Here is a 27,244-nt window from a genome sequence, read left to right as displayed (position 1 = left end):
CCTTCAGTTCTGTATAGAAAAGCTGAAGGAACCAGACAAGGCAGTGTGACTCGTATCCATTACATAGACACAGGGTGACGTTATCAGTGGAAGCACATTGTTCTCGAACAAAGCATCAGCCAGAGTCAGCAAGTCAGCATGTCTCTCTTTTTCTTAAACTAGGAGGAGACTGTCCAATCTAATTCCTTCAACTGCTGTGTTCTGTGAAAAGTGATTTCTTTCTGCTAATACGTAACTTTATAAATAAAAAATAATTTGTTCAATCCAGTGCAGTGTATGTGAAGTCCAGTATAGGTATTATAACCTTGATCCTGTTCAGTAAAATTTTGATCCAAATCCCAATGGAAGGATTCCTGCTTACCTAAATTGACGTTTGCCAATGTGGATGAAGAATCAGCTGTTTCTGAATGATGCTAAGATGTTGTGGTAAAGGCATGGTTGATTTCAGTCAAGTTTTTGTTGGATGATAAGGTAAAAATAGTTACCGCTGGTAAAAAACATTTCACATTCAGAATTTAATTAATGAAACATGGACATTTGTAATGAGTAAGAGATAAGAAAGGTGTTGATCCAGTCCTCCTTCATCTATGTGTGGTATTGTGGTGTTCTCCAGCACGTTAGCATTCAGTTCAGTTCTTCTAACTGGGTTTTGGATGAGTTTCTTCTCTGGCACTCTACTGTCTGATGAGATACACCACTGTATTGCCAGCATACAGGAGATGTGAGGCCTTGTACTTGCTTGAATCCCACATATGCATTGAACAGAGCAAACTGAAATTGTGCAGAAACTCTGCAGGATATCAAGCTAAAATAATAAGTATGGATATTTTACTGATGAGTGGGTACTGGTAAAGCGAGTGACTCTACTGGTACACCTTCTGGGCTACAGGCAGGTTTGAAGCTATAATGCATGTGTTGACCTAACTCAGCATCTGTAGTGGCAGGTGGCATTGATGGAGAATGGAACCAGAGTGCATAAATGTCAGAAATTACCTATGTTGAGTAAACTGGGGAAACGGTTTTTGATTGCTGTCTCTGGATCTTAATTTTCTTTCTTTTTAAACCTTACTTCTCTTTAATTTTTTTTTTTTTCCCAAAAAAAAAAAAAAAAAAAAAGGAGAGAGAGAAGCACTTTTTGATGTATCTTGAAAGCTAGGTACATTACTGTGACCAATATTTAAATTAGTGCACAAATGATAGGGTTGTTTCTGGCGGTACCAGCAGGCTGCTTTAACTGTTTAGTGTGTAAGAATACACATTAGTGGAGTAATGTCTTCTTCATAGCTGAATTCAGTGTTCAGCCTACCTTCTAGGTAACTGACATTTCCATTTACTTTAAGGCAGGTACAGAAAAATAGATTGCCTTCTTGCCATTCCTGCTGCGTTCTCTGTGTCCTGACAGCCTGCAGAATGGCTTGTGTCTCTCCCGTCCTTGGCAGCGTGAGCTGCCTCCCAGTCTCAGAGAGAATTTCTTAACTACAGGCTTTTTTAGGCACTCACATTTTGGGAAAACTTGGCAGGAAGGAGAGAGTGCGGACTGCAACTGAGGACTAATGGGATTTCCATTAGCACAACAGCCTCCTGCTATAGCAATAAGGAGTGCCTCAGACCCGAGCGATGGTGGCAGGGGCTTCCTGCGCTTTCCCAGTAGTGCAGCTGAAGGCAATACCTGAGCAGGTCCCAGCTTACCAGTTCTGGCCAAAGGGGTTTACTAGGTTGCACAGAAGTGCATTGTTAAACATCTGTTGAAACACTCTGTTTTATTGCCCCTCAACAGGCTTTTGAAGGTAAGCAATAATGTTAGTGGCTTAGGCTATTTTTTTTCCTACTATCTCTGCTATTTAAAAAACAAACAAACAACATTTGAACCACTGATACCTTCTCAGGCAGCAAACTAGTGATTTTTTTATTTTTTAACTAGATGGTCAGGAGTCACCCTTTGTAAAGTCCATTTCTCACCATTTTTGTCTCTGTCCTCTTCAGAGACCTCAGCTTACTGTTTAAGCTCTTGTGTGATTAACTTACCTTGCTCTTTCACTGATTTTAATAGCTTACTGTGCTCAGATAAGAACTGTGAGGTTGCTAAACTAAAAAGTCAGCATTATCCTTCTCTTCTTTTCAGGGACTCCTTAGTCTGACTCTTCAGAGAGTCTTTGGGAGGACAGGAGGAGATTCTTTAGAGGACTGGGGAAGGTCAAATGTAAAAGTATACTACATACTTCTTTCTATGTATGTTTTTGGTTGGGTTTTTTTTTTTTTTTGAAAGGTGCTGGGGAAAATGAAGGGATTTGTAAGCCAGTCAATAAAAACTTAAAGATGAAAGGAATTATAAACTTGTCAATGAAACCTTAATCCCCACACAGCTTTTTAACAAGTTACTAAACAGTTTCTTTATAAGCACCTCTGGTATAGCAAAATGGATAGGCAACCAGCATAGATTTGTCAAGATCAAACTGTGTCAGGCAATTATAATTTCCTTCCTTGGCAGCCTAGCTAGTCTAGTAGATAAAAGATGAGCGGTAGATGGATGAGGTATCTTGACTTTGTTATTTTTTTCATGCAGTGACTGAATGTGATATTCTTGACTCTCCCTCACAGACCATTCATAGAAAATGGCTGGGGAACTCCACATGAAATCATTGTAAAGTGAACACACGATTGAGAAAAGGTCTCCAAGTGTCATTAATGACACATTGACAACTGAGAGGGCATTTCAAATAGGTACAGTGCATCTTCTGTTTGGTTTTGTTCTGTATTTTTATTAGGCCCTTGGCTAGTAGCATACAGAGAATGTATTTGTGGCAGCAGCAAGCTGGGATGTTGCATTTGCATGTTAAAATTCAAGACGAGTTCAGAGTCATGATGGTAAATGTCTTTCAAACTGTGGTCTGCAGACCCTGTGAATCCACTTGTTGCTTATAAGGCATGATGAAGGATAACTAAAAAAAGCATGCCTATTATCATTAGGCCTAAATTCACTACACAGAGTCTTATGCCTCCACTGGAAAATTTAAAGGGGTTCCCATGTGGGAAAAAGGTTGGTTGAAAAGCAATTGTTTTCACAATTTAGAGAGACGGTCCAAACATGAGTTGAAATTCCAAATGGTCAGTACAACTTGCTGTGTTTTGCGTTAAGCGTTGAAAGAGAAATAAAAAGCTAAAGTAGTCTAGCCATCAAAAATCTGAGGTTTATAGTCCAAGGACAAATCTTATCTGAGATGTATGAACAAAGAATGTCACATGCAAGGGGACACAGCTGTTATTCTCTGCTTAGTACTGATGAGGCCTCAGGTAGAGGACTCTATACAGCAGCTGTAATAAACTGCTTTGATAATACGACCTGCAAGAAAATTTTGAAGGAAGCGACTTTGTTTCATCTCATTGAAAAAAACAGTGGTTGTAGGAGAGACATCTGATGAAAAGTGAAAAGCTCTATCAGAGATCATGTTTTCTGTTAGAGGAGAGCAGAAAAAATAAAAAGTAGTATGACTTAGGATGGATAATAGAAAAATAAGTACTGTCTTCGGTATGCAAGTTTCTGCCTAATACCCTGCATCTGTTCTGTGATTTAGCCCTCTACATATTCCAAATAACTTGTTTGTGTGCACAGGTAGGCACTGAAATAGATGGTTAAAGATGTGGAATAGTTTTTGAGATTAGAGGTTCCCAGAAACAGGTTAGACACAAAAGAAGTCTCAAGGAGGATCTAACTATACTTGATTGTAAGAACTACATAAGGTGATGTTTTGAAATAGCTTCTAGCTTCTAGCTCCTCCTGTAGTTTTACTAGTATAGGAACAACCTGAGTTAAGATAAACTGTCTCTTGAAACAAGGTATAGCTCCACAGGAAAATGTGGAAAATCATGTGGAAAATCTTACGCTAGAGAGCAGTAAGGTGGAATATTTTTTTCTGGGGACTTGCTTGTGATCAGAACCAACAGGAAGGTTTTAGTAATCAGTCAAGTAGAGTTAACTCTGTCTAAAGAAAACAGCCATTCTCAGCCATTTGGACCGACCTGTAAAGTTTGTTTCCCCATAACTCTCCTTAGTAACTAAGTAGTTGTGCCAAAACTGTTGTCCTATTGATTTTGTTTTGGTTTACTAAAAGAAACAGGTTCTCCTAGGTCCCCTAACTGGAGATCAGGGAATCTCAGTTGCTATGGGCATCCAAGTCATGCTAGTTTTCCAGGCTGAAGTATTATTGTCATTCCTGATGCCTACTGAGCATACCAGCAAATAGAATTACGGCAGCAATTTGGTCAAAAAGAACCAAATCCTATTTCACAACAAACAGGTGATGACAAAATTAAATCTTGGTCAGTTTGTTGTTTTCCCCATTGTCGTGGTTTAACCCGAGCTAGCAATACAACCACAATAGCTGCTCACTCACCCCCTCCCCTCACCTTCCCAATAGGGGAGAGAATCAAAAGGGAAGGGAGAAACTTGGACTGAGATAAACACAGTTTAATAAAATAACAAAATACTAATACACTACTAGTAAATATATATATGTAAAATAGAAATAAAAGATACTCAAGGCAATTCCTCATGAACTCTGTCCACAACTGAGCAGCCAGTCCCAGCAAGCCACACCTGGTCCCAGCAGCTGATCCCAGAGAGGGAAAAGAGAGGAAAAAGGCAGAAAAGCCCAGAGGCCTCCACAAAATGGCAAAAGTCCAGGCTAAACGTCCCAACCGAAACTCTCCCAGCTCGAGAGCAAGACCTGACAACAGAGAAAGCAGAAGAGCCAACCAGAAGATCCCAACTCTCCTTAAATAATTAGCATGACGCTAATGGGATGGAATACTCTTCTTGATCAGTCTAGATGTCAGTCAAGCTCTGCCCCATCCATGCCCCACTTCCTCGCTGCCTCACACCTGTGGGCAGAGCATTCACAACAGTCCTTGGCTCTCAGACCAGGGCAATTAAAAACATTAACTCTGTGCTGGGGTGTTATCTGCTTGTTTTCAAACTAAGTCCAAATAATGACCGTGCTAGCTATGAAAAAGAAAGGTTTTTAACTGCATGAAGAAAATTAACTTGTTTTCAGTCAAACCAGCACACCCATGGAAAGGATATCAGATTTAATATCACCCTCACTTTTAGAGAAAAGTTATGAAAAATTCCTCTGGACCTAATTGTTCTTGCATTATCATAATGTACCATAACACTAAAAAACAAACAGAGACCCCCAAAACACATGTCAAACCACCTCATTCCTGTGTAGCTGTATTTGATTAGACAGTTAACAGACTTCCAGATAAATCTGAGGGGCCTATAGGTCTTGATGGAAATTTAATAATTAACTAAAAGAAAAGTAACATTTAAGACATGAAGGAAATCTTGGCCTAAGTGACTTCTCAGTCCTTATGCTGGGCAGGATCTATGTACTGCACTGGGGCATTCATCAGATACAGTGTCCACCTGCCCAGTCTTGATTTCCACTGAATTGGAAAAGCTTTCTGAAAGTGGGCCAAAATTTAACCTTTTTGTAGAACACAGCCTTGGCTTCTAAATCTGCTTGTACCTAATTTGTTTTTCTGTTTGAGAGCTGGCTGTGGATCATGGCTTGTCTGCCAGCAGTGAATGAAGTCATACATATGAGAGAGGTAGAATCATTTTTCTTATTTGTAATTTTTGTTTCTCACAATAATTTATACATGACTCTGTCCAAATCTGTTGTGTCTTACACTATATCATGCTGTTTGCAGAAATGGTGATTAATACTGTTTGTGAATTGGGAGGGAAATAAGAGTCTAATGTCTGTGTACATTTCGTGCCTGTTGGTTTGTCTGCCTTCATCTGGTATTTGGAATGTCTTCCAGTATTTCATGAGAACAGAACAGCCATGTTCTGGTCAGGCCAAGTGTCCATTTAGTTCCATATTCTCTTCAAAGGCAGCCAGTAAAGACGCTTGGGGAGAAAAATGTAAGAAAGGCATGATGTATTTACAGTGATTCTTTCCTGTGGTCAGGTTCCTTAATTAGTGGTTTAGGGACTTCGTTAGTTAAAGGTTGCACCCAAGTATTTGTGTTTAAATTAACTAGAAGTGGGTCTGTCATTCAAGAATTTAGTTATTTTTTGCATTCATTTGTGCTTTCTGTGCATCCAATGTCTTGCTGCAATGATTCCATAACTCAAGTATACATTGTGAAGAAAAGCATTTCCTCAGTTGTTACAGATTTACCATTTAGTGAGCTGCCCACTAGTTTTTGTTGCAAGAAATGGTTCCGTGCTGACTTTTCTACACATCAGTCATTCTGCCAGTATCTGTGCTCTTCTTCTTGGTGATCTTTCTTCTTTGCTGAAGTCTTCCAGTGATGTTGGTCTTAGAAGGTTGACAGTGCTCCAATGGAAGAGTCAGTCTCACAACACTGTGAAAGCACCACTGTCTACTTTGTGGGCAAGGCACCGGATTTTTTTACTTTGCTACCAGTAAAACTGACTTAAGATTTCTATAGTTAACCAAGGTTCTGTGAAGACTGGTTAATTCCTGTCTTCATATATTATGGGTTAGGTGACATGTATAAATTAAAGAGGAACCAAATTGTAGTCCTGAAAATGGTGATACCTCCTACAAGTAGTATATTACTGAAGTTACTCCCTTTTTATGCTGTACATAGTCATTAATGGTGGTTACTATTGTTTGATGAAAGATATTTCTACAGGCATTTTTGTTGCTAATAACACTTGTAATAGCTCTTTTTTTATGGTTTCTCCTTTTATTTTTCTATAAAAACGTGAGAATAATGAAGCAAATCTTATTATGGCCTCTTCCTTTGTTTGAGAAACATGTTGAACAACTAGCAAGGCTGAGAAACATGATACTATGTACAATTTCAGTTAAATAGAAACAAAACTACTTTAGAATTTAAAATAACAATCACTTGGTTTGGGTTCCAAAGAAAATCATCTGTTTACCTGATTGTGAGTTGGATCTGAACTGCAACCCAGTTTGTTGAGCCTGCAAGAGGATTCTTTCCAAGTGCCGTGGCAGTCCAGTTGTGCCTCTGTTTGCCCATCAGCCAACCATATGTGCCTATCTACGGTTTATCAAACCCTCTGTTACTCCACTTTTGCCTACGTGGCCTTGCACAAAAGAGTGCTGGTATATTTGGCATACAGTAGTGGAAAGGACAGCATGAGTATAGTGTTGTGGCACTATTAGGGAGCAGTAAGTCATGGGAAGACCTGGGCATGGCTGTGTTGCTAAATGCGAGCGCACTGAGCATGAGGTGGTGGGTGGTAGTGGGAAATTCGGCAGAGAGGCTGGTGGAACGTGGTCCGTGTGGCCTGGCAAAGAAAATGTCCGAGGCCTGTTCGGTTGTTCACTCCTCTATTAGCAGGAAACTCTGTCATTCTGTGGTATTAGGGGGTTAGGAATGTGCATAGCACATGGCCCTTCCTGCCAGCAAGTGTCGTTTGTGCAGCCTTGTTACAACGCGTTGTCCCCACCTAGCTGTTAGGTTTGTGGGCTAGGATCTGTAGGTGCTTCTTTATGTATTTTTTTTCAGTCAATTGATTCAGCTATCAGCAGAAATGCAGACTTCTCAAAGCTAACAGGGTACCTCTGTTTTACAAAAATACGTGGCCAGTTGGAGAAGGAATGGTAAAACATCCTGTCAGAAGTCTTGATCAACTGTGAATCACAATCTAACAAAACCAAGCTTCATTAGTAGCAGAGCTCATGGAACTACTTGTTTTAATTAGTTTTCCATACCTGAGGAATTCTTTACTGTATAAGGGTTTATTTCAGATGCGAGTTTTCCACTAGCAGCCAAACACTGTGTATTTTAATTAAAATAATTCAGACTTCATTCCTCCAAAAGTTGATTAAATATCTCTTCTTGTTTTGTGTGATTTCCTCGCATACTGCATTAGGAGCTTTAGTGGTGAGAACGATCTGATGGATGACTTGTCTGTCCTTCCTGCTTGCTATGTTGCATGGAGAACACTATGTATGTGCAGTTTGCAACTCTGTGCTAGAAGTTACAAGTTTGCACTAGACCATGGCATTGTCTGCTATGTGTTATTTGGAGCAGCATAGCTAGAACAACTGGTGAAAGGAAAGGCTGCAGGGGAGCAGCATGAAGAGCAAGTTGGCAAATGAAAAATAGAGTCAATATGTGGCAGGATCCTGCTATGAAATACCAAGCTTAAAATAAAAGGAAAATGTTTTATGGGTCTTTCCTCTGCACATTTGTCAGTGTCGTTTTGATTTACACAAGTCAAAAGCAAACCACAGGTTTTTGCAGGTAGGCTAATGCTTTCTAGCCCAGTGATCATAAATGATAGTTTAAAACATGTTTTTTAAAATAAATTGCTTGTACTATTATCTAATAACTCACACTATGTTTAAGTTACATTGTTACAATTATTTGGCACTTCTCTATTTTAAATTGCAAAATGTTCTTTTTCTTTAGAAACAGAAAATTCTTACTGGCAAGGTTTATAAGCCCCATAGATCAAATTCAGTGTAGTATTAAAACTGCATTTAAGAATTCTTAGTCCTTCAAAATGAAAGTGTTCTATGGTGGACAGTAATAGCTTGAAGTTATTCCCGCTGACACAAGCAGGAACAGTTGATTTAAGCTACTGTTTAGCACTTTTAAAAATTTACTTAGAATATCTAACATTTTTGCTGTTACTTTAGTGTTTCGTGTTTGTTTGTTTTTCTTTTCTTTTGTAGCCAAGTGATTTCATATTATAATTTTGTATTTGCTTTGCTGTTGATAAATACCAAAGAGCAGTGGTTTGGAGAGGGAGTTCTTTGGAGCCTCATTTCTAGGTATTGTTCAAAAATACACAGCTAAAATGCCTTATAGGTTTTGGTTAGAGTAGGGCTTTTAATGCAAAGATCATCACTGAGTCTTTTTGATGCAATTTTGCAAATACTTGATTCTTGTTTGTTCCTTCAATCTCAACGTTATGTTTCAGTGCTGGAGTGTGGCTGTTAAAAATACATGTGATTGTCCTGCATACTGTGTTTTAAAGAGGAACAGAGAACTTCTCACTTTCTTCTGAATATGTGATGTTTTTGGAGAAGTCTGGTAACAAAACAAGAGGAGAGGACACAAGTATTAATTGTGTAGAAGGCTAAAGAGGTCATCTTGCTGCAATGAATGTGAAGCAGAGAGCCTCCTTTGGACTATTTGGGTGAGGTTGTACCTTGGTCTGCTCCTCAGTGCCCATGACTGAAGTTTATGATGCATGGTGGGATGCCTTTAGGCAGAGAATGAGCAGCCAGCTTTTCATTAATTTGTAACAGACAGACGGGTGGGAATGTTGTTCCACACCATGGAGAGCATGTAGTGAATTCCTTCAGTGCTAAGGAAGCTAAAAATAATATTCTAGAAAATGTATGCTTTAGCCAGACTCTGTGTTTTCCAAACATCAATTTGAGCAGGGGTTAAAACTATGCTGTGAAAGTAAAAAGAGCAAGAAGTATCCTCCCTCTTTTTGTTGTAGTCTTGAAACTATTAAGCTGTTGACTACATTTAAATAAAGATTTAAAATTGGTCCATAATGCTTACATAGGAATGATTTGAGAAATTTCTCTATATGCTATGTAAAGATTCTGTTAGAAAACTGATATGGTTTTGTAAGCTCTTCATATCTTGGTGGGTATTTTTTTGTCCCCTTCCTGTATCTTGATTCTGCGAGGGGACTGGGGTGGATGAGCTAGCCCATCTGTGAATAGATGAGTTGCTGAATCCAGTAGCTCCCAGTAGGCAGAGCTAAATAAGAGTTGCACACTAGATAAAACCAGTTTTCTTAGCTGCTGTTTGGAGGCATAAAGATTCAAGAAATTTTAATTTCCACAGGAAAGGGAGCAACGATAAAAGCCATTGGTACAGCCCTTTAAAATCTGTGGTGGAGTGGGTCATGAAGGGAGACTTGCCATCATGGGAAGACAGCAACAAGAGAACAGCTGTTTGAAAGGTGCAGAGATGTTGTAGCTGAGGGGCCAAACACAGCTGAAGAAGGCTGGTTGCAAGGCAGAAAGAAAGCTTCCAAAAAGCAAGCAGAGACTTGCAAGTGGGGCATCTTGCCTATGCATGGTTTTCTTGGTCACAGTGCCCAACTGCATTCAAGTATAGGGGAAACCAGAGGGAGCAAGCCGTCTGTGTGGGCTTTAATATTGCTGTGAAATTAGAATGCACTTATATGATTTTAAAATTAAATTTAAAAAATGTAGATCTGTATGTCTCTTCCTTGCTTCAGAGAGCAAAGATGTAAAAATGCTGGATCGAGCTGTGCAGGTGTGTTTCAGCTACTGCATCTCCTTGAGGAGCAAATAGTCCATGGCAAGGATGTTCAGGGGAAGAAATCCGCCCCCCCTTAAGGTTTCACACTTTTCTTGCTCAGGAGGGAGGCCTGGACTACAGCCCTTTCCTGCAGATAAATAATTGCACTCTTTTTTTTTTTTTTTTTTTGGCAAAGGAAAAAAAAAGGAATTACTGGATTATTAACATGCCGTTCTGCTCCCCATCTGTGCGGTAACCAAATCATTAGAGCACTTGTCTGTGAAGGTGTGTTCCTGTCCTCGCTGTACGGTGGTTCAAATTGTCCCACCTCTCCTGACCACAGGGGCTGCCCTCTCTAGTCCCACTGAAGCTGTGCCACGGCACAGTTGGGAACATAGCCGCCTTTCTGTGGTGGGGAAAGGGAGGTTGGCCCTGACCTCATTATTTAGCTCATAGCACTCAAGGAGAAGAATGCAGAGATCTCACCTCTGTTCCAGAGACTGTTCTTGCAGCTTTAAATAGTGAACAGTTGCTAAACTCTCCGTGGATCTCATCTTGATTTAAACATTTGGTTTTTGTATTTATACTGGGGCTGGGGGGCGGGGACGGGAAATAGCTGGAAGCTGACCTAGTATCACTGATTTAACTTGCTATGTGTAGATCCCTGAAAGGATATGCATTAGCTGCAAGTATTCTGTTTTTAAACCAGTTTTACTTTGCTAGCCTAGTTCCTTAGGGCAAAGTGTACTTTTGAAATTGCTGTGGTGGGCGTCTGTGATTGGTTTTGGTGGCTGCAGTGTAGTTCGTGTGTCTGTGAATTCATGAAGGAAGAAAACGAAAATACTAGGTGTGAGGTTAAACTGCATAACCCATAAAATGAACTATATATATCAGAACATCTCAGCCAGATAGATTTTTGTGGTGTGGAGGTCTGTGAATAGAGCTGCTGTCACTCCTGTGGGTGAGGGTCTGGCAAACATAACTCATTTACATTTTTGGGAGGTAATACTCAGAAATAACAAAGGTGCATTTATCAGAAAAAACACTCCTTGAAATTCAAACATGAAACAAATGGAAATCCCATTAACATTGTGTTGAACCAGGAAAATACTCTTAATTCACAGATATCCTTTTGACTGAATACAGGAATGTGTTTTGTAAAAGGGGGAAGAATTATTGAACTTAAAAGCTGTTTGAGGTAATGTAAACATATTACTTATCCAAAACACTTAAGCAAAGGAAGTGTACCTTTCATGCTTTCCCTTAGGAATTAATGCTTTGCTTTAAGTGGTAGTAATTTACACAACCTATAAATACAAAAAGTAATGTGAACTATAAGGGACTAAGGTATTTATTTTTTTCTTACTTCTTCTTTCAAGAAATGTCTGTCATCTCTTTACTGCTCATAGCCTTGTTAGGAAAGCAAGCTGTATTCTGCTATATTCAAAACCACTAGTAGGAATTTCATGTTTTCTTACGCTTAGGCAATAGCCTTAAATATCAGTTCCTACTGCTCATTATTTATGTTAATGGTGGCTTTAAAGTCATCCTTGATTGCTGCATAAATATGGCGTAGAAAGTTGTTAAAGTTTTTTCATTTGTTTGTTTGCTTTTTTTTTTGTTTTGTAGGAATATTGAAAATGTATTTTGGCCTCATGGTTGGCCTCACAGCTTTCCTATGCAAATCTCAAAGTTGTTTTTTCTGCTGAGAATATTAAGCATAATTATCATACTGTGCTGAGTTCTATAACAAGAACTTTTGTTTTATAATCTAGACAAAAGCATTCAATTTGTTCCCTACAGATACTCACAAAATGGGGAATTCAGGAGAAGGATTGTTGCTCCTCTTCACCTTTATGAGTAATTAAAGCATCTTCTCCCACTTCACTGTTTTTTTCCTTCCCATTTTAGTTTTTTGAATAATTTGTCTAAATACTAACTTAGGACATTTCCACTTTAGATCATCTGTACCACAAATCGAAAAATATTGGTCCAAAGTTAATGTTTAAGAGTAGTTTTGAACAAGGCTGTCCTTCCATAGAGGCAGAAAAATTGGAGTCACACAGGAGCCTAGCAGGCTAAGACAAGATTCCCGAAGAAACTGACAGTTTTTATAAAGCTGAAAGGAGAAAAAAAATAATTACTGTCTGTGGCCAGACCATTGGTATGGAGGTGAGGAGTTGTCTGGCTACAGGCTCTCTAGTATTGCAGCTCAGATTTTACCTGGCTGAAAGGCATTTTTGCCTTCACATCCAGCCAGCTCATTGCTATCGAGAAGCTCTTCGGCTTGTCTATGTGGGGTTGGATCACCGTTCAGTTGTGAAGATCTAGAACAGCTTCCAGGTTAAATGTGTTGTTCTGTGATTATAGAGGATGCTCTTTACCTTCATCTTCAAACAGTGCTTGTTGTTCTGTTCATATTTTTCACTCTTCAGTGGTTGCTTGTCTTGGCATTCAGTTCCTTGAATGTGAGCAGACATTAAATAAAACTCTAAAAAGTTCTAAACAACCAAGACTTTGCCATTCAATTAGTAAGACATCAGTACTAGAATAAAGCTTTTGACCAAAAAAGGCAGACCCAGAGTAGCAGGGCTCTTGAATGCTAATCATTGAATTGTTCTGTTGTAGGTTGTTAATAAGATTAGACAAGTTAAAGCTTTAAGTCCACTAAAATAAATTCACTCCTAAGAAATTTTACTGCAATGCTATGATAAACCCGAAAGTCATAAATACTTATTTTAATGAAGAAAATACTTTTTGTCACCTAACATTCAACTTTGGTGTTAAATAAATGTAATTTTTCCAAAAGTTCCACAGAGCTTCTGATTTTGAAGATGCAGAAATAGAAGGTTTCTATTTTGCTTGTTTGAAAGCTGCAGCTGCCTCTGAATTTCATTCTTGCTTGCTGATAAGGTAGGCAACACATTTTATCAAGCCAAATATGCATCTTAATATTACTCAACAAAAATGTGAAAAAATACCAAGTGTGACTAAAAGCTATGTGAAACTAAGTTCCTGGCCTCATAGGTTCCTGGTCGCTGGTCCACATAATCCTTCATATTGTCAAAAGGAATGATTGAGGCAACCAAACTGACCAGGAAGAAGCTTCCCTGATTAGGCTTTTAAAATCATATATAAATAATTTTGGAGCTTGGTTGTAGTGTGATCATGGAACCATTATATATTATTTATGAAGAAAATAATGTTGATGGCTAGAGAAAATGAATCAGCATTAAGTTAAATGATCTTTGATTCTGGTCATTAAAAAAATACTTGTTTTGGGAGCAAGATGCTTTTGATTGACTCTGTGGGAAGTCATTATGTTAGACATAAGATTTGAGAGTCAAGCTTAATAATGATGTATGCTGTCATCCAAATCTTTCATTAAAAGCAAACTATATAGACTGTAAGAATAATAATAAAAAAGAACTCTTATTACAGACCTATAGGCTTTTAGAAGTATTTTAAACATGACAACATGCTTTACAGATAACTATAGAGGTATTATGACATGTAACCTAATAGAAGAGATATTAATTCACATTAATATCTGAGGCGAATGTTACAAGTGCCTGGAGTATACACCTACAAAATAAGAGTATTTAAGATTAGTTTCTGGGGCTCTTTTTTAGTGCAGTTAGATTTTGAATTAATCATTAGGAATCTTTCACGAGTGTATACTCTCCCTAAACCCACTGTTAGACTCTGAAGTATTTTTAAAAAGAATATACAGTATTAGGAGGACAAAGAAAGGATGGGTACTGTTAGTTAACTGAATTTTTTGAAGTAGCATTTCCTCTAGATTACTTGCCGTATGTGACAACTGAAACACTGTACCTGGATACACAATCCTGAACAGCCTTTGCTGGATTAATTTTGTTTCCAGAAAACTGGAAAAAGTTGCAGAAACTTTAGTGTTTATTGTAGTGTATTGGTTATCCTTGCTGAGTATTTGGTGATTGTGAAGTAATCTATCCTGCCTGTAACTTTTGAAGGTACATACTTTCTGTTACTGATAGTGGAAACTGTCTTCCTGTTATGTGCAGGTCATGTTTCTGATGTCTATCTGCAATGCATGATTATTCATAAACAAAGGGTTTTGTCATATGATTAATTTATTTTCTGCTGTGCTTCTGGTTTACTCTCTATAACCTGTTTCTTTCTTATGTCAAATATTTCTGATGAGTCAAAGACTGAAATTTATAAATCTCAACTTTCTGAAGTATGTTTTTGACCTTGATTCAGAATTTGGAAGGTGAAAGGAGATTTTAGGATCTTAACAGTGGGTGCCCTGGGAATTAAAAGGATGTTGAGGACTATTTAAGACTCTATATAGAAGAATAGTAGTTCTGTCTGATTTCTGGTGGCTAAAAAAAGCACTAGAGAATTAGAAGAAATGCCTTTATTTAATCTTCTTGGTTTTCACTCGAATATTGCTTCTTTTCATCTTCGAGAGCTATAATTTTCTCTCACTTTGAACAGTTAAATGACTGGAGAAAAACCCCACTATAAACTTCTGATCTGGTTCAGAAAGACTGGGATGAGGCTTTTTAATTTAAATGAAGTTCATGTTTTGCACAGTTGCATGCTTGGCTGATGTGTTAATGAAGGACATGTTGAGTTTCAAGGAGGCTGAAGATGCCATTTTACACAAGCAATTTTTAAAAGTCAGGATAGTAGCAAGCACAAAATAGTCCGTTCTCAAAAAGACGAACAGAATGACTAGCCTTGCTGATGCTTATTTTACCGGATGGTATAATAAAAGTTTAAGTGTTGAGCATTTGGTAGGTTCCTCAAGGTAGGTGATAGAACAGGATTTCCTTCTTTGTTAAGTACATGTCTTGTTGTTTAGTTATGAAAAGGGGAATCAGTTCAGCTTTACACATGAATGCTCCTTTGATCTGAATCGTCCTCTGATTTTTTTGCTTGTTATCCAGGATGTTGGTATAGAGTAAGATGAAGTTCCAAGCCACTGTCCTCCACCTTTGTAAAGTAAACAACCTGTTTTCTTGTTTCCTGTTTTAATTTATTTCCCGCTTAATTTGCTGTCTGTTGCATGCTGTTATGCTTCCTTATTTCATACGAGGCATTAAATAGCTGCTGTGATATTTTAAAAAGGTATGAAGGGATTCTATTAGGGATTTATTTTCTGTCTGGGTATGTTGAAATCAGTTTGGTGGCTGGATGTTGTGGTGCACTTCCTCCCTCCCCCACTGCTGGAAACATGAGTGGATTAATCTAGCCCCACGTTGCTGTACCGAAACCCTGTGCACTTCAGTCAAAAAAGTCAGTGCAAGTCTGCGAATTGTTTTATGAAAATACTGGATTGAGTTTCAGGCTTCGAGTCCCTGCTGATACATTAAATTCTTCATGGTATTGGCAGAGGGGAAGCAGAGGACCTTTCTTTAGCTGGATAAATAGGAGAAGTGTCAACTCCAGATGCCTCAAGCGAGAGACTCCAGACAAGCTTTCAGTACAATTACAGAAGGACAAAGTGGAAGGAGACCCATGGGATTCCTATGCGTATTGAATTTCCTTTAGCCTTTTGGTCACACTAACAGAAGAAAAAGCAAACCAAACCAAAACCACAACAAAACCAAACACAAACCTACAGGAGTCTTTAAAGTGTATGTGTTTGTAGTCTTTTGGGTAGAAATATGGGGATATTGCTTTTTGTTTTTAATATGTATATATGTGCATATGCATGCTGTGGTATTTTAGGAAATGGTATTGGCAGAGGCCAGTCAAGCTAAAAAAAATAGGAGTATATCTCTTCTAGTGTCCATATCACATGGAAGAAAAATTAAGACTCTTCCTTGGAACATTTCCCAGCATTTGAAGTAACTGGACTTGTATGGGACTGGCACATTACTTGGCAGCATGAACACTTGTCTTCGGTGCTGTGTTGGCATCAGCAGGGCTGGATGTGTGGGGTGGAATTCTGTTTGTTCACTTGGTCTTTCTCTGCAGACAGTCAATGACTTCTCTAATCTTCCCTTACCTGCAGAGAGCCTCCAGGGATTCTTTACATGGAATCATAGGTATGGTAATCATGTCTGTATAACCTGCCTACTTTTTATGTATAAATAAGGATATTTATTGTATTATAATCCTTAACCAAGCAATATTGCCTATCCTTTTAATGTTTCAGTGGCTTTAATTCAGATTTGATAGGAACATTTGTTCCAAAGCACAATGCTGTCTGATCGCATGCTATGCATTATAAATCTTTTTGTTTTGATACTCTTTAAGTTAAATAATGAGACTGAAAATATATAATTATCATATGCAGTGGATCCTCTTTGTGCCTTCTGACTTAAAAAATTGGTTATCCTATGAATTTTAGATAGACGTCCTAATTAAATAATTAAATAATAGATAGCGGTTTTACTGAGCAGAAAATTTTTAGAACCCAGTAGTGTCCTTTGCTGTACAAGGCAGATTTTTTTCCTTGTCTGTATAGCTTCTTTTTACATAAATTATAAGCATTCTGTTATTTGATTTCTTCTGCATCTTTTCTCCTTTTCTACTCTAGGAAGTCTCTCTGGTTCTCATTCATGTTCTTCATCTGTTTCATCCAGGATGACGCAGTGTTTCAACACTGGCCACGTATGGGACTACCCAGGTTTAACCTGGTTTCCTCTTGTTGCCAGTACCAGCATGGAGGGAAACAGAAGTGAAAATAATGACACTTCCTATTTTACAAATAAAGTGGCTTGGTTTGGTGTGTTGGTTTTGTTTTGGTGTGTTTTCTTGTTGGGCTTCTGTTGTAGTGCATGTTTCTAGTCCTAATGACTATGGAGGGAAGTTTGAAAACACCTCTTACAATGTGAGGTAATTGCATATCTCTGGCATCCACAGTTATAGAAAACACCAAGTATTGGGAAGTTCACAGTAACATTGTAGGAGTTGGCAGCAGTATCTGGTTTCTTTGACTGAGTTATCAGTTTGGTGTGACTGAACTGAAATTTTGGCCTTTCTTTGACACATCCTCATAGATAACTAATTGTTACTTTAAGTTCAGCGTTAAGTAAAATTAAGATTTTTAAACTGTCTTGCATCTACCCTGAGCCCTGTGAATTTCTTTCTCAATCACTGTAGATAATGTCACTCTTGCACTCGTTACATGTATAGGTCAAATGAAGGTCCAAGGTAATGTCATAAGGCCATAAATAAAATAGTTAACGAGAGGTTCATTTAACCTTGTATCTGATCGTAGCCAGTGGCCCAAAGTACAAATCAAATTTACACTGATGCTTTCATAGTCTCCTCTGTGCTGCATCTTGAAGATTTACTGAGTCAAAGGGGAAGTTGTTGCCTTTAGTGGCCATAAGTGGATCTTTCCTTCATGAACTTGTCCCGTTATTTCTTGAGCAAATGTGGAATTTAGCATCCACAGCAAACTGTGACAGACTTCCTTAGCATAACTGCATCTGTTGTGGAAAAAGTGCTTTCTTGAACCTTAGTTCCCAAGTATGCTTTGATGCTGTCAGCACTTGCATTAGCAAATACAGTGAAGAGTTGTTATCTATTCTTCCTTTCTGTGCTTATCAACATTTTATAGAGATCAAAAGAAAATACATCCTTATCATGTAAATGTGTGATTCGTTCAAGAGATGCTGACTCTCATACTGTAATAGCCTGGAACATTCTCTCACAACTGCAGAACTCCATGATGAAAACATGTATTTTCTGTGTTGTGGTTCTTGGGATTTTGCCATTTCTGCATAATTTTTAAAAGTTACTTGACAGACCATAAAATGGATTTTGGCTCTCTAGGTGAACTACTGGGACATGAAATGATGGCCTTTAGAGGAAAAGGCTGGATTTTGCTTTGCCTTTTTAGTTATAGTGGATGACTTCTCAAGCATATATTAATGATTCCCATCTGAGAGCATCTTGGTTTTTTATCTTAGGAAAGAAACAAAAACATCTAGCAAAAAAAGCTTCTTAGACTCATGGTGTTTTCCCCTTGCACTTTGGGATACTATTACACATGCTTGTGATTATCCACTCTGCAAACAATTGTCAGAAAAATTCGCCTGTTTTCCAAGTCCCACAGAAGAACAGATGTGGAATTAAGTTTCAAACAATGTACTCTTAATTACTTACATGTGGACACGAAAAAAACTGGAGCTCAGTGGGAACTGATTGGATACTTTGTTAGTCTAGCATGGAGTGGAGAAGTTGCATTTCTCTTAGACTTCATTCTCTGAACAGTCTTTTGAAAATAGTACTAATAAATGAACAAGAAAAGTATCTGTTTCAGATATTTTAACTCTTTATAGAGGGCCAAAACCTCAGGGGACCACCTGAATGGAGCTGGGATATATTATGTGTATGAATATGAAAGAGAGATTGTGTATATACGTGTAATTTTCTTGCCTTATTTTAGAGGACTTTTGATGCTGTAAGGGATATTGGGGAGTAAAGTAGCTGCGTATCATCTGTGTGCTTTCAAAGGAATGATTTAAACCAGCCAGCTCTGACTGTGAGAGATTTCAAGTCAATGTTCAATTGCTGGAATACTGGAAGAAAGCAGTTATGTCAGAAAACTTACTCATGTTGTGTTCTAAACCTCAGCTTTCAATTCAGAAAGCTAGTTTTGAGGGAAAAAAAGTTAGTATTTAGGGACTCTGGAACTTACAGCCTCAAATTTTACAGAATTATGATTTTGAATCAGTCCATTGGACAGTCATTGAGACTTAAGGAATTGTCGGATTCTTGTTCTTTGATTGAATTTCTTCATAATTAATAAGAAAACTCATGGAAACACGGCTACTGATAATTGTTCCCAGTGCGATTGCCCTCTCTCATATATGGATAGGTCTTGAAAAATAGTGCCTACTAGGTAGGGATCTGCATTTTCAGTTGCTGTGGAACTGAAACTGGTGTTAAAATATGTAGTTTTGTATGTATAAGATTATTTTCAGTTATTTGATTCAATGTAGCTTGAAAATAATTTGCATTCCTGAACCTGCAAAAAAAGTTGGCTTCTTAAATTTTGAAAAACTTTATTATACAGACAAGATTATGACTTGTTTCCTTGGAAGCTTTTAACCCCCTTGGGAGTTTTAAAATTAGCCTTATCATATAATATTGAAGGGTTAAGAGGCCTGTAAGCTGAGCTGCAGATAGTTTTGCTCTGGAAAATCGTAGAGTTGCCTCCCAAACTTCAAGTGGGGCATAAGATTAGTAGTGATGCATTATCCTACCTTCAAAGGAGTAAGAATAGGAGTCCTCCATCTTACTGCCTTGTAGGCTGTTCCTTGACTTCTCACCTTGCATGTTCATCATTATGTGTTTTCTGGTAGCAAGCAAATGACCAATACCAATTAAAATGTCCATTGCTAATAAAATAGCAAAATACAATGTTTTGAGAGATGGAGAGAACAAAAGGAACTTTCAGAAATGTTTGTTTTGTTCCAGAGAGGTGTTGTCTCTCAGCTTGACTCCTGGAGAGCTCTGTGAAGGTTATAACAGAATTTATGTATTTTTTAAAAAAATCTTTGATATGGATTTCCTGAGGCTGTTTTGCTTGTGCTCTGTTAAGTGACCAATTTCTTCCTTTTCTTTGTTTTTGGGGAGGTCTCCTTGACCTTAGTTTTTCATGTTTTGTTTCAAAATAACCTTCTTTCATGGATATTACTTTGTTTATACACTTTGCAAAACAAAAAAGAGATAATAATGTTCAAAATAAACATCTTCCTACCCCCATGTCTTGTTTTTCAGCCTTCATCTAGAATGACATAAATGGCTAAGTATTTCATGTTCTTTAAACATGACTTTTTGAATGTAGTCAATCTAGATATCTTGTACACAATCAAGACTTGTAATAAATGCAGTTGTCTGCTGCCTTTAATAATGAAAACATGGGATAGAGCCAGTAATTCTGTATGTGGCTGGTAAAGCTCAAACAAGAAACTGCATTTTTGATGTTTAATACTTTGAGAGTATTTTAAATGGACTTGAATGTGTGTCTTGGTTTTAACATCAGGGATTGGGGTGGCTTTATTCTATTAAATACATACTTTCTGAGAGGTGATGGGAAGCTATGCTAACATACTCTAAAAATGTACCGATCTTTCCATGAGAAGGACCTTATAAGGGAGTTTGTTGCCTTGTTGTTGCAGGCAGCCACGTTATATGCAATTCCTTTCATCATCTCATCAGCCGCTGACTTAAAACTAGGAAGGCTTCTTGCCTGTGTCATTGAAAGGCTGTTGCAGAATCTTGCTCTTTCAGATGGTTTACAAATCATCTCTTAACCTGCACCTTAAGTGTATTCACAGTCAATTCACAGTTATTTTGTTCCTGCTGCGATGTTGGCTTTTAATTTAAATATCTCTTCTTTCTCCTTGCTAATTAGCCACCTACAGCAACTGTAGGAAACAATTATACTTCATTTTTGTCACCATTTTTTTAGGCTAACAAAGACAAGACTTCATACCTTTTCTTGGCTCTCTTCCTTTAATCAGTACAGTATTCCCTCTGTGTTCCTAATCCAACTTGGATGTCTTCTCCTGCTCCTTGCTTATGGATGATAATTCTTTGTTGTGTTCGAAGTGGGACCTCACCGAAGTCTTCAGCAACTGGTAGTACTGTCCTCTGGGCTGAGGATAAGCTTTTTGATACATTCTAAGATTATACTGGCATTCATCACCCCCATTTCTTGTTAGAGGTATTGCTGAAGATCAGTTATGATATGCTTCCAAAGGTCAGCCTCAAAACCATATGTGGATATTAAATAACCGTTCTCTAGGAACTAAAGCTACCAGTAAACCTTGAAACTCTGTGAATCTCGTGGGGAATGCCACCTGTACTGTTAAGTAAGATATTTTCTTTTCTAATTCAGTGCTTTAATTTAGAAAATGATTGTTTAATGAGAAAGTACAGTGTTTTTTTTTAAAAAAAAGTTATGAAACAAGCCCAAGTTAAGCAAACTGATACATTTAACCATCTCAGCTTCTCAGTTGTAGACATGAGGAAAGCAAGGAGTCTTCCTTCACTCCCACAGTTGTTGATAAAAGTTAAAGGAGAAGACATCAAACAATTTGTGTTGGTTTGAGCTGGGATAGAGTTAATTTTCTTCATAGTAGCTAGTATGGGGCTGTGTTTTGGATTTGTGCTAAAAACAGTGTTGATAATACAGGGATTTTTTATGTTATTGCTGAGTTTCTCACACCACCCAGCTAGCGAATGGGCTGGGAGTGCATGAGAAGCTGGGAGGGGACACAGCTGAGACAGCTGACCCCAGCTGACCACAGCGATATTCCATACCATATGACATCATGCTCAGCAAATAAATCTGGAGGAAGAAGAAGGAAGGGCAGATGTTCGGAGTAATTGCATTTTGTCTTCCCAAGTCACCGTAATGCCTGGTGGAGCCTTGCTTTCCTGAGATGGCTGAACACCTGCCTGCCTGTGGGAAGTGGTGAATGAATTCCTTGTTTTGCTTTGCTTGTGTGCACAGCTTTTGCTTTACCTGTTAAACTTTATCTCAACCCAAGAGTTTTCTCACTTTTACTCTTCTGATTCTCTCTCCCATCCCACCGAGGGGGAGTGAGCAAGCGGCTGCATTATGCTTAGTTGCTGGCTGGGGTTAACCCATGACAGAATTTTAAAAGTTTTTGCATCAAACTTAAAAGTTTAGGTCAGGTAAGCACCCTCTCATGAGTTTCCGTAAGTAATTTAGGGGGTGATCTTACAATTACCATAAACTTTCTTGCACATTGAATACATTTGAGAATGTAAGGGTTAATCAGTGATAGAAGATAGACAAGCAGGAAGCCCAAGAATGCATATTGAAGAAGAACATGTCTGACTAAAATTTATGTTCAGTTACTTGTACAGTTAGAGTTATACAGGTTAGAAGAGACCACTGAAGACAACAGTGAGTTTTACCCTCAGCTGGGAAAGGGGTAAAAAAGAGTTGGGTAGCCCTCTCCCACCCACCTCCCAGACATTCCTATTTGAATTGAATCCTTCATGGATTATTCTGCAAGCCCATTTTCTGAGTCTGCAACTGGCCTATGACACTCCAGTTAAGTGTCGTGGTTGAGACGGACAAATGACATAGACCAAGTTCTTCCAGTAGTTAAGCCTTGCCAAGTACCTTTGTATAGGAAGTAGAAAAGGTAACAATGAGTTTGTCTCTTTAAAGAATTAATTTATAATAATCTTGAAAGGGAAAAGCAGAAACTGAGATCTCTTTTTGCCCTCTGAATCAGGAGACCTTTTTAGATGTGATTATTTGTACATCTGTATGTGCAGAGGATCTTTCATAATCTTCTTTTAGGTAGTGAAAAGAATAGTAGAAGTGTAGGGAAAAGAAAATGTTGTTGCTAGGAGTTCATAACTTACAAAGAAGTTATATTTCAGTTTTACTGAAAAATGTATTTTAAATAAATTTTTACAGGAATTTAAAGAATAGTTAAAATTTCTTACAAAGTGTATGTTGTGACAAAGAGGATACTATCAGCTTCAGGAATAGCTAAACTCAGATGTTTTATTTCTTGTATTACAAGGGCAATTTTTGAAAAGAAGATTGTCTGCCTAGCAGCGTTTAAGCAAATTGCCTCCAGAGAAAGCTTAAAGTGACAAAAATTAAAAAGGCAAAGGAAAGCTTCTTTGTGATAAACAAAACCACACTTAATATATTTCTTAGTTGCTGTTCAGTTCCCACTGTCCCTGGGGCTAGCTGATTCTTCCATCTGTGAACTGAGTATAATTTTTAACTCCTATCAAGCAGTAGCTAGCTCTGGGTTAGCATCAAAGGACTGCCACTTTGTGGGCTTGTAAGCTCCCTTTGGAAAAGCAGACTGGATGGAGGTGGCTGAGGACTTTCAGAGATCTGTAGAAACTTGAGCATGTTCTCCAGAGCAGGAAAACTGGACAGATGAGTAAGGATTTTCATTTCTATAACGTGATTTTACTCAAACATTCAAGAAAAGCACATGAAATGTTGCTCAGGTTCCCATCTTTATTTAATTTTTCTTTATGTTGGGTTTGGGTTTTGGTCTTTGTGCTTACAAGACTGAAGATCTGTTCCAAGGCATGAGCTGGAGAAGAGCTGAAAATAAGTTGATCTGCTCTAAGCAGTATTTTTAGCTTTGAATTAAGCTTTTGAGTGCATGATAGGCCTATTGGTTGGATAACGTTCAGTTAGACTGTTTTCAGTAAGAGGAACTTTGCTTAGAGGTCAGATTGAATGGCCTGAGCTCTAGAATTTTGTCACTTGCTACGTGTGAATCACTGTAGTGCTTAATGATTAAAATGCAGCTTTTCACTTCTAGGTCACAGGTAGTACCTGTGGGTGGCTTAATTTGATTAGCTACTTTTTCTGTGTATTTTTAATTGTATCTATGAAGATGAAAGCTTTGAGGAAAGCATTGAAATTGGTCCAATATATGCTTTAGGTAAATAATGATGTTTTCCTGACACCATAAGAGGAGCTTGAAATTGTGTTTTGAGGACTTGTAACAGCTTGCTTGTGTCTTAGTCAGTCCCTAGTTCTGTGTTTGGTTGCTTTCTTAGATGCCTTAAATATAAAGGATGTTGAATGTTAAAACAAGTCTGCTTTGCGTTGGTGGGGAGGGGAGGATTGTGCTTATGGCATTTTGTTGTTGAGGTTGAAACCACAAAACAAACAGGTTCCTAATTCAATTGTGGTGCAGGAGTACTGGAAAATGCAGGAATTCTATAAGGCAATTTGGACATTTTAATGATTGTTTCATTGATTTGTAATGGTCAAAGCTTGCATCACCAGGATGATGCTCTGACTGTAACTTTGGCCTGAGAAGGTGTTGGATTGAAAACAAAAAAAACCCCACAGCTGCTAGTTTAAAGAGTGTGTGTGATATAACACGTCTTTTGTTTCCCAGACTATCACAAGGGGATAGCTCGGCAGGCTTCTGTGACAGGCTCAGGCTGTCTACTGAACAAATAAGAAAGTGCATTAATTGCTTACAGTTTAACAAAACTCCGCAGTTGCCATCTCTAGGCCTTCAGAAAAAATAACTGAGCTGTCTCCCTCGGAGTGGTTCTGTTCCACTTCTGCCAGCAGACGGCTTCATTTGTAAAATTAGCATTTTGTGGGCCACAGTGTGTGGTAATCTGAGGGAAATAATTTGGATGCTAATAATACTCATCAGAAGTTGTTATTTATTAAGCCAGATGACATTTGGGAAGAAGAACAGCCTGAGCTTGCCAAGTGATTCTAACTCATTGCTGAGGATAATGCTTCTGGGTAGAGCATTTAATTAGCGACCCAGTTAGGGCTCCTGGGGGTCCAATGGGCCTCAGCCTCCCCTGGGTCCTGCTTGGGGGTGCAGGAGCTTGTTTCAGCCCGACCTGAGGCCATCGGTTGGTGTTGGAGTTGTGTTACCAGAGTGCCTGTTCCAGTCCCAGCGGCTGCAGGGCCAACATAGAGCCTGCCATTGGCCATGACTGCTGGGTTGTCCACGGGACCCATTTCTGTCCCCATCCGTGTGCTAGCAGCAGGTAGCTGAGCAGTGCTGCCCTGAGGTGAAGCTGCTTTCTGAGTCGCTTCTTGTCGGGCTCCTCTCGACGGTGGCCATGCTGCAGCATCCTACTGCAGCTTTATGGCCAAAATGGAGCCAAGGAACAGTTGTCGTGGCTGTGGATGTTCTTGCTGGAGATAACTGCTGCTGGCTTTGGCTGCCTTGGGCTGCCGGAGGTGGTGGGTTGTATGGAGCAAGACAGAAGCGCTGGCTGTGGTGTTACTCATGGTGCTGCCGTGGGATGGTGACTCGCCTTATTGCTTTGCTGTCCCTGTGACGCAGAGATGCAACTCAAGAAGCATGTTGTAAGGCAAACTTGTTAAATGCTTTTACACTGCCTTTAAAGTAAACAATTTATGTCCTTTTATCCTTATGGGTAACAGCTAAAGATAAGAGCTTGCACTGATTTCAGTGAATATGGGATTGGGCTCCTGGGTGATATTTTGTGTTCTGAACTTCAAGTAAAGTTTTATTGCTTAGGTAAAATGAACTCTAGAAGACAAAAAACATTTTAGAGAATAACTTTACTAAAAATGAATTTGCATATCTTTTGCTCCAGTAAGTAATGACCGACTTGTTAAAGAAATGTAGTAATTTGATTCACTTATCACTCACGTGCTTATTGTATTAAGTAACAGCCTAAGAGGGATCTTTCATTCCCGGTGCAAGTCTCTTAATGCTTCTGTATTTATTCTTTTTAGTTTTGTGGGAATTTCTAGGATTATAAAAATGTAATATTTGGTTTAAACATTTTAATGATGTGCAAAACTATGTTGTACCGCTTTCTTGGTTAAGGTGGTGCAGTGGGAAAACAGGCATTAAGAGCAGGGATCGGCAGAGTATTAGAAGCACATCTGGCTTTTATTAGGTGTAAACTTCAGGGCAGGTGCATTTGGGTGAAATATTTTTTGTAGTGTAAAAAAGTGAGAATTGTTTTGTCCTCATTGAGATAGCTTGCAAATTATGTTACTCTGTATGGGATACTCTTTTGAATTTGCTTTAAATTACATACATGTAGATATGTAGCATGATCTTCTAGAGTGAACAAATCAGGTAGATAATGCAAAAGGCAAAACTGGAGAGTTTCTTTACTTTCGTAGGTTTGTGTGAAGCAGAGAATAATGATCCTGAGAAGAAATGTTAAAAAAATCTATTGCATATCTCAAGGTGTTAGTTTCTTATGGTATCTAGCATTGTAATTCCTTTATATATTTTTTTTAACCTACTAGCAGTGTATCCCTAAATAAAATACTTTCCCCTTCTTGTTCTGCTCTTATTTCTGAAGGTAGTGTTAATGACGCCTATGAATCAGTATGTTGGTTTTTCTTTTTTAATTTTATACTGTTCTGCATTGATAGCGAAACACAAAGAACCTGTTGAATGCATTATGTCTATTCATAGTGACATAATTGGTCATACAAACCTTTCTGAAGTAAGTAAATATTTGATTTGGATACTTGCTGTTACATAATACATGGAAGTATCGCACAGTAGTATATCTGAAGAAAAAGCTACTTGAAAAGGATGGTTTAAGATACAGTGGATGTACCTGTATTCTTTTTTTGCTTTATTTTTGCTGGGCAGCGTAAGTATACCCAATTCCTGTGGTTTACAAAGCCGGTGTATGTGACATGGGGATGTTATCAAACCAACTGTGTTCTCGTTACGATGTCCAGCTATCTTCTTCTCTTGTTGACTATAAATAAAAAACTTCAAATCAATGGCTCTGCTATAATTCTTCCTGAATTATACTAGAACATTCTCTTTTGCAAATGAGAAAGGAGTTAAAAATGAAAAATGTAAGATTTTATTCTTTGGGGGGGAGGGAGTGTGATACAGCCAATTTTACAGATAGTCGAGTAAAAAGGCAGAGATGGATTTTATGTATTTTTTTGCCAGCTGTTGTATAAATCCATCTGAGCTATTGCAAAATTTGTAAGACAGAGCTCCTGAGAGAAAGAGTGAGAACATACATGTGTTTTTTCTCATTCTGATTTGTTTGAGAGGATTTCAGTTTCATTTTGGCCATCTGTGGCATAAGGAAAGTGCATCCTGCCTGTGTGGTGACAGGGCAGTGGAAGCTTTGTGGAGTTTCCTCTTGTTAGCCTCGTCACAAATGTGGTGGCAAAAAAAAGAGCCTTTCTTTTCTGATATAATGCTTGCTCTCCTCCTTTTCTTTTTTGGTATTTCTTGTGTCTTCTTGGGCGCGGAAGATGGTTGCCATGCCCTTGACAGGTGGATGGATCTGTAAGAGGAGGCTCTTCCACAACCACCTCAATGGGGTGATCCTGTCTAACCTTGTCCAAACAGTTTCTCTTTCTTAGGGAGTTTAGACTCAAAGCAAGGAATTTTCCTTAAAATTTTAACTTAATTCTAATTGTCTGAGCAATCCATCGTTTTCACATACTTAAAACTGATTGTGCATTTTTAGGTGCCTGAATCTAAAAGAAAATGATTTGGCCTTTTTTTGTTCA

General features: G+C 38.3%; 1 protein-coding gene across 4 annotated transcripts in view; it reads left to right on the top strand.

Moving 5' to 3' along the window:
* Nucleotides 1–27,244, top strand: part of LHFPL2 (LHFPL tetraspan subfamily member 2) — a 127,338-nt gene that overhangs the window by 36,849 nt on the left and 63,245 nt on the right. The window contains exon 1 of one of the 4 annotated variants that reach the window (XM_065656477.1): nucleotides 21,594–21,679. The exons of 2 other annotated variants lie outside the window; for them this stretch is intronic. The gene's annotated coding sequence lies outside the window, so the exon portion shown is untranslated. Of the gene's footprint in view, nucleotides 1–21,593; nucleotides 21,683–27,244 lie in introns of those variants that run through there. One more of the 4 variants, XM_065656475.1, reaches the window with a different exon arrangement.

This window comes from Caloenas nicobarica, chromosome Z (assembly GCF_036013445.1).
Source record: "Caloenas nicobarica isolate bCalNic1 chromosome Z, bCalNic1.hap1, whole genome shotgun sequence".
NCBI classification, from domain to species: Eukaryota; Metazoa; Chordata; class Aves; order Columbiformes; family Columbidae; genus Caloenas; species Caloenas nicobarica.
The sequence above is the reverse complement of the archived record's forward strand: the minus strand, read 5'-3'. Positions and strand labels throughout refer to the sequence as shown.